This window comes from Siniperca chuatsi, linkage group LG12, assembly GCF_020085105.1.
Source record: "Siniperca chuatsi isolate FFG_IHB_CAS linkage group LG12, ASM2008510v1, whole genome shotgun sequence".
NCBI classification, from domain to species: domain Eukaryota; kingdom Metazoa; phylum Chordata; class Actinopteri; order Centrarchiformes; family Sinipercidae; genus Siniperca; species Siniperca chuatsi.
In genome coordinates this window covers 13,538,161-13,551,589 of record NC_058053.1, presented here as the reverse complement: position 1 = coordinate 13,551,589, position 13,429 = coordinate 13,538,161, and the positions used below count along the sequence as shown (strand labels likewise).

The 13,429-nt window shown below is 39.7% G+C and overlaps 1 protein-coding gene across 8 annotated transcripts in view; it reads right to left on the bottom strand.

Annotated features, from left to right (window-relative positions):
* The window catches only part of LOC122885440 (plakophilin-4-like), a 79,590-nt gene that overhangs the window by 47,465 nt on the left and 18,696 nt on the right, over positions 1-13,429 (bottom strand). The window lies entirely within an intron of this gene.

Genomic DNA, 13,429 nt, shown 5'->3' with positions numbered 1-13,429 from the left:
AAAGCACAGTAAAAGCCTGCAGCTCACAGTGGCTGTATCCTCTGGTAACATTCATATTTTGGAATGTTCAAACCCAATCCACTGACAAAATAGTGCAGAATGTGCACATCCTGTTGTGTAAACCAATTTTTATTGAACAATAGTGCGGCTAACAAAGCACTGCTAATCTTCATGGTAAATAACATGCATTTCCTGTAACTGCTTCTCAATAAAAGCTTCCCCGGGGTTTCCGGAGAACAGCTTTTAATGTGAAGCAGCAGCAGGAATAGTTTAGTTTGCATTTGCAGCAACTTAACACAGCAAATACAGCTTCAGTAGAGCTGTGGTGAGTATAAACAGGAAACACAGAAGTCAAATTAAACTCCAAATCAGAAGTTCAGTTACAAGCTTAAACAAATTGTGCTTTCTCCCATAATTATACTGGAAGACCATTTCTTAGTACTGGTGCCGGCCGATGTGGCTGAAAAATGTGCCATACCTTAAAAATAGAAGAACAACAACTATTTTCTTCAATATCATTATCTTTGGTTGAATATTCACTTATTGCTTGATGTTTGGCTACATATAACTTTATTCCTCCATTTGAATTGGCCTTCGAGCAGGCACTTGCCATTGGAGAAAGCAGTGTAACTCCCCTGTACAGCAAAAAATTATTGAGCAGGTTAAACTTTCACTTTCAGATCATTATCCCAATAATTGTATTGCCCACCAGTTAAGAGGCAAAACCTCCAGTCTGCTTATTCCTAATACAAAAACACACCAACAAGCTAACAGAGTGCAGATACAGCTCTGGGAGCAGGACAGAAATAGAGTGGCCACAACACTGATTTACTTAGAGGAAGAAATGAGCCATCAATTCTCTATGTGACACATAACCCTTACTGAGAGACTGAGTCACATGAAAATTGCCAATTTCAACCTTTCATTCAAACCAATCATCCCCATTTCCATCTTTTTTTCCAAAGATGAGACTCAATCATCAAAATACTGAAATGTATTGCTACACTACGTACGTGCAGATCATCAAGGGGCGGACATATTCAATTAATGGGCTGCTTTTGACACAGCATTCATTTTAAGAAATTGGCATAAAACATAATTTTTTTTAGCTATAAATCTTGGGATCTGAACTCTTGGTGCTGCGCATACTCAACCTAATCCTCATCGAAATGCACACAGAGCCTGAAGGTCATAAACAATTTGGACTGTTAAGCCCCAGGACTGAACCTTACTAAGTGATGCACAATGTGGCAGTGCTAGTTGGAGGATTGTTTCCTGACAGAGTCAAAAGATTGAACTAATATGACACCATTTCTGCACACACACAAAGACACTAGTACCTAGTACCTAGTACTAGTTTGCATTTTAGGGGCTGTGGTAATAAGATGACCTATTACAGATGAAACAAGGGATAAGAGTTGAGGTTAATGTGTAAGAGAGAGTGGACACTGAATAATATTGTGAAAAAGAGATAGAGAGAATATTCAAATTCGGGCTGGACAATATTGGAAAAAAATTACATTGCGATATTTTTTTCTGCAATATGAAAAAATACAGCAAATTTCACCAGATAGATGGAGTGTGTTATTCATGTACAGATATACAATTAACAATAATAATTTTCATCATTTGGGTACTTTAACTTTTACTTTGGGTCTTTCCTCTTCTAACAAAACAAAACACCCCTGCTGCTTTGACCACACTTGGTTCAGCCCTCTGCCACCCCTCCAGAAATCAGCTTGTATGAGACTGACACCGGCATGGACAAGTGGTTTGGGAAAAACAACACGTTTCTTAATAAACTTTACAAATGGACTTGTGTGTCGCAGTAGTGTTATTTACATGTCATCTAACATTTCTAACAGTGTTCAAATGTATGCTTAATCTGCATGGTGGAAGATAAACAGACATCCCGGCACCGCTGAGGATGGTAAAACTCTAAAACTCAAGCAACAAACAGATTTATCTATATGCCGGCAAGATGTAAGTACAGATAGATCTGGATACTGCAAGTTTTGTGTGTGTGTGTGTTGTGTATTTTAAGCGTTTCTTACATTAGGACACCGACCAGCCCTGTGACAGTCACTTTTTAAACTTTTAACCAGCACTGGGATGAGGTGCTGCTGAAAATGGGAATAAACGCACTCAAAAGCCGCCTCCCGTAACTGAACACCTGCCTCTAGCATCATTATCTGTGACAGTAGCCACGTTTAGAGGCAGGTGATACGCAGGTGCACTTGATCAGTTTATCAAACAACCAAAAAAGTCAGTGCTCATTTTCAGGTTTTGGTAGGCGACTAATCGGGCCTGCTTTGGCTGTTTGATAAATTGATGAAGTGTACCCCTTCACCGGAGCACAGCGGGAACTGATCAAACTGCGTGTATCCAAGAACCCTTAAATCGGACTAAATTATGTAATATCAAACAGACTTTTCTTGTAGATTAGTCATGGAAACTGAGAACCTTGCGAGTTTTCCTTTTGTGTCAAGCAGCAAAAAAGTTGTAGCATGACATGTTTGAGTTAATTTGCCTTGCTTGACATCACACGTCCTGCAATGTGACTATGTGCACATTGCGATGTCGATGCTGAAACGATATATTGTGCAGCCCTAATCCAAATACAGCCTGTATTCCAACTGTCCAACTGCTACTCGATACAAATCTGGAATTACTCCAGGGTGTGATTCTGCCACCAATGTGAGAGAGAGAGAGAAAGTGACAAGAGAGGGGTATAATCCATATGGACACAGTCAGATAAAAGAGGCAGGAGAGAGAGAAAATGTGAACATTAAAATATTAAAATACAGTTCACTACCACTAGATAGTAGGTACTCTGGGAGCACTAGGCCATCGTCTGATTCAAAACAGTCATATAGATGATTGTAAATGGGATTAATACAGCATAAATACACAGACATACATATGCATTTCCACTCATCCCCACACAAACACCCATGCATACACTTGTGTAAACCTTATTGAGTGACAGCATGTGTGTCATGTATTAATTATTAAGCAGATGCTTATGGAAAAAAGATTAAACATATGGAGAAACGGACCAAACTGTTCTGTTTACTGTCTAAATGAAGATGGAGATTTCCTGCTCCTGCAAATGTCACTATTCTTTGCCCACCATTTCTGTACCTTCTTTTCTTTTAAGCTCATTATCCAATAGTTTTGTTTGGCAGCGTGTCACCTTCCCAAGTCCAGCAACTTCATCTTAGGCAGCACTTCTCATTATACAGTGGTACACATGCAGGCACAAAACAGCTATGCCTCTCTTAATACTTCACACAAAAAGTGGCTGGCCTTCAAGCCTGCTGATTAGATGGTTTGTGATCTTGATCAAGCATAGCAGAGAGAGACATCTGTTGCAGCCATAAGGCAAAGAGGTCTCTGTCACACTGATATTCAGAGCCGCTCCAAGCCTCTACCAGGCGGGCACCCTGCCTGCATGCCCGCCCAAACCCTGCTGTGTTCTTACTATGGAGAGGCATGGAGGCAGTCCAGAGCCTCCTGCATGGAGCTCTGTCCTTCAGGTCTTTTCTATCGCTTGACAAATTGGTTGCAGCCCTGCTCTCAGTTGTAGAATTGTTGTGTCAGTTGTATTGGTTTTTGTTGTATACCATTATGTATATTTATAAAGTTGTTATCATAAAATTACGTTTTTAATTATTGGAGCACAATTTCCATCAGTGAGAATGGCATGAGTTGACCTATTCTCTGCGATCTTATGGTCAGCCATGAAACAATAATGCACTCTCTTTCATGATGAGTTTACTGGCCTCTCAGGTGGCTTTGAGGATTACTGCCATGCCCCTTTACTATCACATCCTCAAGCTTTCCTTCAAAAAAAAAAAGCTTTGTAATGCTTTCTTTCTCCCACACACACATTTCACTAGACTTTCCTTATTCTGCATGACTCATTAAGACTATTATGAAAAGGGATCCAGCATATCCATAATTAACTTGTGATAGCACAGGGCTATGTGCCAAAACGGGACCTGGTCTGATGAAACAGGGACAAGGATCACTATTGTAAGGGGGGGTTATATTAGCCATGGAGAGAGAGTACTCACTGCTCTGTGCAGTTCATTGCATTTTCCTTGCTTGGCCCCTACACGGAATGAGACACATCTATTCAGCATAACGATCCACCAATTCAGACGGAGCACCGCTGTAATGACCATTAAACAAGGCCTATGCATATTTAATGGGTGTGGGCCCGGCCTTGGTCGGTACCTGGCTTAGTGTGGAAAGAGAGGACAGAGACAATGGGTGGCCGGCTTTCCTGTACCAACAAGGCCTTTATTTGCCATTACAATGAGCCTGTTGGGCCTGATCTGCCTGTAGCCCATGAGCTGAATCAGATCCTGTCCCCTTGTGTCCTCAGACGGCCCTAAAGAAACAGATGACACATGGCAGCAGACCACACTACCAATATACAGGCTCCCTTGTCATCTTTATGGATGCTGACAATACAAGACCCATCTGAAATGCCTGAAGTGGCTTCTGCTCGCTGCTGGTTCAGCACATAGACTGTGGTGCAGCATAGATAAGAGAGGCTAACGCACACATAAACCCCAAATTTCATACAAGCTATATTAGCATACACTGCCTTACACATGCACTCTACTACTCCTATTGCACTACCATGTGACGCAAGTAAATTAAATAATATACAGTATACTTGAATTTAGCACAGAAGACGTATTTGAATAAGTATTTTAGCATAATCTAGCAATCAAGAATACACCCGTATTTATTACCAAATACACGCTATTAAAGATGTTCCTTATTTACCATCTTTTAAAATATATATGTTTTCATTTTGACCAGTTGTTACACAAGATAGATTTCTTGTTTAAAAAAAAAGTTTTATTGCAAAAGTAGAAACCCTCCAAAAGAGAGGCTGCTGACTCTGTGGTAAACACAAAGTTGCCAATCAAGCCAAGCTCTTCAACTGAGATAGGACAGATCGTCTGTGATGGAATGAAAAGTCTCTCCATACTACTCGAGTTTCAAACATCTTCACACACTAATTGGTCAACCAGCACACTCTTGAATTGTTGTTTGCCTCCCTAAAATTCATTCAAGTGGACAACCACAGAAAATGTTAACATGTGTCAGCATATACTGCACCCTGCATTATACCTTGGAGTGTATTTCTGCTTACAACTTTTAATTCTGGAGAACTTGAATACATTATTTAATACATTTTAATGCATATCTAATGCTTTGTTGGGTAGGTTTGGGTGCATGAATGTTAAGATTGATTATGGAAGATTTTTCTCTCTTAAGTCAGAATGAAAGCTTGTGATTGGAATTGCAGTATGCTACAACTTTGTCTTTAAGTGATTTTGCGGAACAAATGTTCTTAGTATCAAATATTCTGACTTGCAAAGGTGGTTGCTAAATTTTGGCAATTCCTTCCCTTATAGAGAAGTCAGCTTAAATGTATGGTTGGAAAAAAAGTATTAAAACTTCTACACCTTGTTCCAAATCGCTCCACTTGTTTACTGCTGTCTATTTGTATGTTTGAAATTGTAGCTAGTGAGGTTGCATATACATATACCAAGATTTGTGATGCCATTTATCTAAAATGGCATCACAAATCTTGCTATATGTATACCGACATTTCTGGACAGAAATGCATGTTCATGTCATGTGAGATTCACCATAGATACAACCTAGTTACTGAACAGATGCATCATTTCTCCTCCCCTACATAAAACAAGGAACCTACAACATCATGTACATGCCACATATACATGATACATTAGGATAATGTGATGCAATACTAGTGATGTGTGAAATTGTGCTTGAATATTCTTGGTAACTCAGCACATTCCTTTATATGACAGAAAAATAATTGTGAGGTATACATCCTGTCCAATTCCCACTATTAATTAAGACTTGAGATCTTATCTCTAATAGTTCTTGTTACCTTGAGTAGAGCCCATGTGAGCCAGTGTTAAAGTGCTGTGATTTGGGCCTGAGCCTGGAAAGAAAGGGTTGCATGTTCATTTGTGATGTTCAGATTCATTTTATATAACTAGTGCAGATGGCATTTCCTCTTAACCAAAGATGAGAATCTACCAGAAATATGTTTGTTCATTAAGTGGCAATGAGGCCTGACAGCTCTGCATCCTCACTGCAGTGTGGCAGACCCATTCCAATGAGAGTCCGACAATGCTGCGCAGTGGGAGAATGACAGTAGAGGTTAAAGGATTTCTGCAGCAGCAGCAGGGACAGAAAAGCAGGCTCGAGGTGTGAGCGAAGAGAACAGGCCCCAGAACAGGCTGTGTGACCACACCTGAAGGAACCACGCAGTGCAATTACTTACAAAAACTGGCACAAAGTCACCTTGTTAAAATAAAAGAAAATGGTTTGAGGAAACTGACTGCAGCATCTTGCCACCATAGCAGTATTATAATAACCACGTTGGCATTTAAAAATACAGTAAAGTGGCTTACTGAGGTAAGAGAGTGTACAGCTGCAGGCATAGCTAGGTGAATCAGAGGGAGAAAATTGCTTTAGCACCCACAGCTGCACCAGAGCTTTTATACTGTAAGCTGATAATGTGACAAGAGGCCACAAACAGAAATGTGAAACATCATTCACTCTCAGATAATGGAAAAGCAAGTTTACAAAAGAACATCATTTCTGCCAGGATTTCTAATGCGGCATTACAAACATTTATTGCAGGAAACTTGCAGAGCTACTAAAATGATTTTTTTTTATTCTACCGAGAGCAAATTGACATACTGCGGTTGTATACACAGACATGGAATTTAAGGTCAAAGCAATATAATACTGTTGCAGAAGCTGGGTTCATTGCTGGCTCCCCATTTTCCAATCATGGCTCCCACCATGGTGACCTCCATGTTGTACAGTAAACCTTTGCTGCTTATGAGCCTGTGCTCACTGAAAAGATGTCAACACGAACACAATATAGATGTTTGACCACTTGTGTTGTATTGTGAAACAGAATTGCTATCTCTTTAACTTTAAAAAGGTAAAATTATTTCTTAGATCATCACTGTAAGCAAGGTTCACAGTAATGGCTAAAATTGCAAACTGCCCTAATAACCACCAAAATACAGTATAATCCATCAATTTTTCTGAGTTCTCAGACCATTTCCACAATTGAGAATGACTTCCGGATGGGAGCCGAAACGTCTTGATTCTGAGAAAAGTGTCCAGATGACTACGACTGAAACCTTTTCTATGAAGTATAATCCACTGTTCCTTGACTGACGTTTCTTTGTCTTCTAACTTTGATGAAAACCCTTTTCTAGGTATTTCTTTAAGAAATCCTAAATATACATAGAAAATAAGCTAAAAAACTAATACAAACTGATGTCAAGTGGTATGACAAAAATAATTTTATGGGGGATGATGTCCGACACCAACTTGGAGTTTAAAGCGTTGCCTCAACAAACAGGACAACTGAGACGTGATCTGAGTACTCAGATTACTCTGTGGAAGACATGCATTATGTCAAAATGTTAGTTGCTACACCCTATTAAAAAAATCCAACTATAACAGTGTTCTCCAGACCTCATCACTCCAAAAATATTTTTTATGTTGGTGGCATTTCAGATAAAACATACTGCCGACACAGATGAGTAAGACCCCTGAGAACATCGTCTTCTATATATTTGAACATGAAAAGGAAGTTACAATTTGGCTTGATAATTAAAATGTCATTAAAGAAACTGTCATCTGTGTGGTGAATGCTATTAAAGGAGCTGTCATCTGTTTTAGCAAGTGCAGCAGCCAGTACTTGCCACACAAGAGATTGACAGCAAAAGAAAGACTGTCAATAACAAAGACACAGAGAATAGGCTGTACGAGGGGGGGGAGTGGAAGAAAAACCCTGTCAGTGCTCATGAACAGATCCAACAATCATTTTAAAATGTGGTTCCAGGCGATTTTAATTTTTTCACAAATTATTTTTGTTGTGAGGAATTTCCCCATTTACTTGTTCATCTACTTCGGCAGTCTTGGCTCATTTACAAGAACTAAGTCATCTAAAAGTTACAGAATTTTTTAAAAACACCAAAAGTAAATGTCTTTGCATTTCTGCCTCATTGGCATTCACAGCGTGACACACATAATTACACTTTAAAAAGGACAATTCATGCACCATTACTAGTTCAAGTGGAACCAGCAATATGTGGCATTATTTAAAATAATTTCAAATTTAAAGTGCTTTGTAGCAGTGGACACATTTTTTCCTTTGAGTTCTATATTAAACCTGGCTTCAAATGCATGTGACACCTGATAATTGTGTGGGGCCATGTGTGTCACATACTGTTGGAACAAGCTTCTAAAGGCTGTGCTTTGAAAAGTAACAGCATCATCTTATCATTGCTGCTTTAAGCACGTATACAAGCCTGGATTCAAAAACTGGAGTTACAACTGCAAATTACAAGTCTTTCCCTACATTTTAAAATGCAATATTTTTTTTATCTTCATCCACCAGGTCTTTTGATCTAAGTTTTACACTAGACCTGCTGTTGTTCTGTGCAGCTACAAACTGTTGAACCTCAACAAAAGCTCTTATGTGATGTGGTTGATAATAATGCCAAGGTATAGTGGCAGTAAATGAGGGTAACTCACAAATGTAATCTGTATGTCCTGGAACAAAAACATAAATGCTGCAGCAGAGCAATCACAAAACCAGTGCAATTCATGTAGACCTGTGAACATACTATTCCACTGAGGGATCAATATCGTTGTGTCAGACAAAAAGAACATTGCTCCGGGCCAAAATGAGGAGAGTAAGCAATCTAGGGACTGTCAATCTGGAGGTTGCTGTAGTGAACAAAGACTGCAGTGACTTGTGTGATTACCTCAGGATCACTCATTTAGAGAAACTCATCTGAGAGGTGTTTGGGCAGAAGATGATACAGAGACCTCATTGGTGACTCACCCAGTCAACTTCCTAAACTTCCTCAGTTGGCATATGCCATTCCAAGGACAGCCCAGCAGTATTTTCTGTGCTTCCACCTTCCTGAGTACAACTCCTGCTTCCCAATGACTGGGTCCTCTGTGTGTGCTGTTGACGGTGGCAATGATTACAACGATAATGATGATGATGACAGTGATGGTGATGAGTATTAACAGGCTAGATCTCCCAGGGCTGGGTTCGAAACGACAGCGCTGTGCCAGGCCAGACACACACATTACTCCTTTGACATCATGTCACATTGGGAGCAGATTATCTCCTCTTCCTCTTTTCCTTCTTTTCTGTTTTCCACTGCGTTGACAGCCTCCTGCCACAGCGCTTTAGAGAACCATTCACAGGTGACAGCCTCTCTGACTCTGTCTCTCCATCATGCTCACACTCTCACTTTTGTCCTTTTCCCTTTACTCACCACCCTCCGCACCCTCCCTCTGTATCTGAGCGTTTTGTCTTTCCTCTGTATATCTGAGCACTCTCCTTCACCTGCATCCTTCCCCTCTGAATTTGTCTCACTCTTTCCCTCTCATACTTGTTCTGCTCCCCCATGGGGTAATTGCTCGGAGCCAGGCTTCCATTTTTATGACTATAATCGAGGCCAGAATGCTTATGCCTCTAGATTTCTCCTTGCCTGTGTCACAGCAGCAGCACTAGGGAGAGGAAGGCAGATAAGACCCTAAGGAGTGGAGAAAATCACTAGTCGATTGTAATTAGAGTCCTTATTTCGCCTATGGAGGTAGAATAGACACTATCGCCTGCAGAGAGAATTCAACCTTTCTGCTGCACTTATGGCATGGAAACGCATAATGGCAAAAACACTGCCTTGAAGCTTTGCCCTGACCCCAACTATTAACTCCTTAAGCTGGGTCACTTAGACAAAAATGACTTTGGCTTCATTAAAACATGAGAGAGGCTTGCATTGGTATCTCAAGTGGGTAATATTTCAGCCAGCTCATCAAGCCTTTAAGAGGGTGCTAGAGTTGTAGCACTCAACCCAAGGTCAGCTCATGGACCTTTGCAAAGAAGGCTGGAGTCTGTCTGTGTCTTATTCAGATGAAAACCGGGTCACAGAGTGTAACTCCAGTTTGCAAGGGAGAAGCAGGAGGCAGACAGATTTTTCATGTGTAATGGACTCCAACAAAGTGGGAAAATTCCACTGTGGTGTTTTCTGGGAGGTGGTGTGTTGAAACACCATAGTGCGGCGCGCCTAAGAGGCCCTTTTTGCCAGTCGTGTGGTACATATAGGCATGTCCAGGCACAGCTAATAACAGCATTACTCTGAGGGCAAAGCCTCATAATGGAGGAGGAAGAGGAGCACACCAAAACACAGCGTTTCCAAGGGCAAGAAACCGCAATCTTGATACTAGCAATGATCTGCTCAACAGCACTTTAGATTGCAAGGACTAATTTGACCACAGAATTACATTTATGTTTGAGGGAAAAGCTCTCCACAACACAGAAAGGATAAAGAACTAAATCAACTCCCTCCTCCGCCCCTGTCTGAAGCTCTTATTGCTATAAACACATCTAGTACCTGCCAAATAAAAAGGCACTGAATTTGGACAGGGCTTCTGATCATGACCCTTTTTAACAGTAGAAAACAAACAAATACAAATACAGAAATACATACACTTGCTAAAAAATGTGGCGTATGTGACTGATAACTCTTGACAACAACAACAAAAAAAACTCACTTCATATTTCATCACTCTGGATGACATATGAAGCATTGTTAATACTGAACATTAGCCAGCTGTTTATCCAGGTAAAAACTGTTAATCTCTGACGTTGGCACAAAAACTTGCTCAGGGAGTTTTATCTGCTTTATATGGCGAGTCCTTAATGGCTGCAAATGTGTGGTGTTTCTACAATAAGCCTTGAAATTTCAAGGGTTAATATCCCTTAATATGCAAACTATCCCTCCCACTCTTTCCGTTTCCCCAGCCTACTGATGTTGTAACACAAACATAACTAAAATATTGAGAAGCCATTGAAGACGTGTGTGTACATTAAGGAGTGCTTGGTGAGGGTAAAATCAAAGTTGACGCAACTAAAGGGCTCCCCATTCCTGCAGCTATTCCTCTCCTGGGAGATGAGGTAGGAAGCAGAGATGAGGGCAGAGTGATCAATGAGATTCTCTTTAAAGACCTGACCTCATACTCATTGGTGCCTGCTCAGTGGGTGCCACAGGCTTCCTTACTAGACAACCTCCTGTATACTTGTTTCAAAATCGAATTTGGCTTGTTCTCAAAAGGCTTTTGAATATGGCTCTAGGTACAACAGCCAGGATACTCCAACATCTACAGCCTATAAAAAGTTTTCATCCATATGCTACAATATGTGCATTAAAATGTGTACATAAGAACACCTGAAGGAACTGCCAAAAATGCTTTAACAAATAAATAATATTCCCTTAGCAGTAATAATGTATCTTTTTTTGTAGTAGATAGCTCTTGCCCAAGAGGAGTTAAACTTTTTTCTTTGGGAGTTTGCAAACAAAGGTGTATTATTACACTTATTTGCGCATTACCATCGCCAATTGTCAATCAGCGGAATAGTGTGAGACTGGCAGCACTGTATCTGTATTGTGTCACCTGCGTTCTCATGTGCATCCTTGTGAGCATATACATACAAAACAGGGACCCACTAGTAAACTACTGCATTTCATTGCCTTGTACTTGTACATGTGTAATGACAATAAAGTTGAATCTAATCTAAAAATATTGCTCCAAGTGGTCAAAGACTCCACAGGGCACCTTTAATACTCCCCTTTATTATGACAACCAGGCAGTGCTTAGCAAAAACACAAAAGTTACTGAAATAGAACATATGACATTACCACTAATTTTATTTAAGTTTGTTAGGTTGATTAAATACCTCAGACAGGCTATTATTTGTTGCCTACCCCTTTGATGCAAGTACAACAAATCTTATGTAACCCCAACTAATCACCTTCAGTCTGTGTGATTGTGGCATTTGTATGGGTTCATTTCAAACACAGTAACCCAAGAGTTTAAAGCAATGTAATTAGCCTAACTATGATAGCCCAGTCTAACTCAGGAAGAGAAAATGTATAAAATGTAGCATAACAGCATATTCTGAAGCCCTTCCACACATTCAAGTTGTTACTACATTTCATATCTGTCAACATCTATCTATGACCTTTGTTAATTTCACCTGATGCAAATTGTCACGTGTTCTGCTGTTGAAAAGTATTTCAACCAGACAGAAAAGAAAATGTCAAATGTCAAAAGTATTTGACATTGTAAATGTGGGTTCTTTACACTCAATATACTCAAGAACTCCAGAGAGGTCTCCTAATCAGGCGATGATATAATAGTTTTTTATATGCATGTAAATGCACACAGTGTTAGCGCAGCCAAATTGCAGTCAACCATTTTATTCATTAAACAGTTGTAAACTGCTGATGGCCAAGTGGTTATAAGCCAATTGACTGAATGTGGCCATCAACACACTTCAGCATCACTGAACCTGTACCTGCACTCTTTGTAAGGCAACTGGATACAGACATGAGATAAAGGACTAAAATGAAAAATCTTAATTTAAGATGCAGTAATATACAGCTTCAGGAGTTCTTCAGCTCATTCTGACACTAAGGGCCGGGTTATGTTAGAAAAGAACTAGCTCATATGACATGTTGTTTGACATGTCAGAGGCAAAAGTGTTTATAGTTGCTCCGATCGACCACACGATAATCGTTTAAATATGGGGATAATAGCACACATTATCAGACAGTCTCTTTTGGAAGGCATTTATAGTGTTTGCACTCGGTTGTTCACATGAAAAGTGACAGAAATAGTTCTTGATTGAAAAAAAGAGCTTGGGAGAGAAGTTCAAACCCTGTTAAATTTCTCTCCTCTACACACCTGGCCAATATCGGTTTCGGGAAGTTACTGAACTTGTCGGATGCAGCCCCAATTTCCCAAAATATCAATTAAGTTAATAACATTCAAAATTCTGGAGAGTCCAAAGCTTATTGCAAGGGATGCACAATACTGTATGGTTTTGCTAGTGTCCAGTAATTGTAAAATGCAGAGTGTTTTTTCAGCCAATATTGATACAACTGCAGATTCTGATATTTATTCATTAATTTCAATACCACAATGTGTCTAGTTTCCACCAGTGGAGGTTAAATATTTTACTATCATACTAGATGAAGACATGTAAAAAACACTGCCTCATTAGTGCCTGTCTTGCTTTACTAGTTAACACTGCTTTTTGTCCAAAAGTCTGCAACTGCTAAAGGAGAGGAATATAAACGAATTAAACTCAAATGTACAAAACACTGAAAAATAAATATTGAAAACTAAATCTTTGCTTTTGCATTGTTTTACAGCAGGCTGGTCCTTGTCTCCCATTGATTGTATCATTCATGCACACTCAAATTGTAATTTGGATATTTTCAGCAACATTTTAACACAGCATAATGTTAATTTC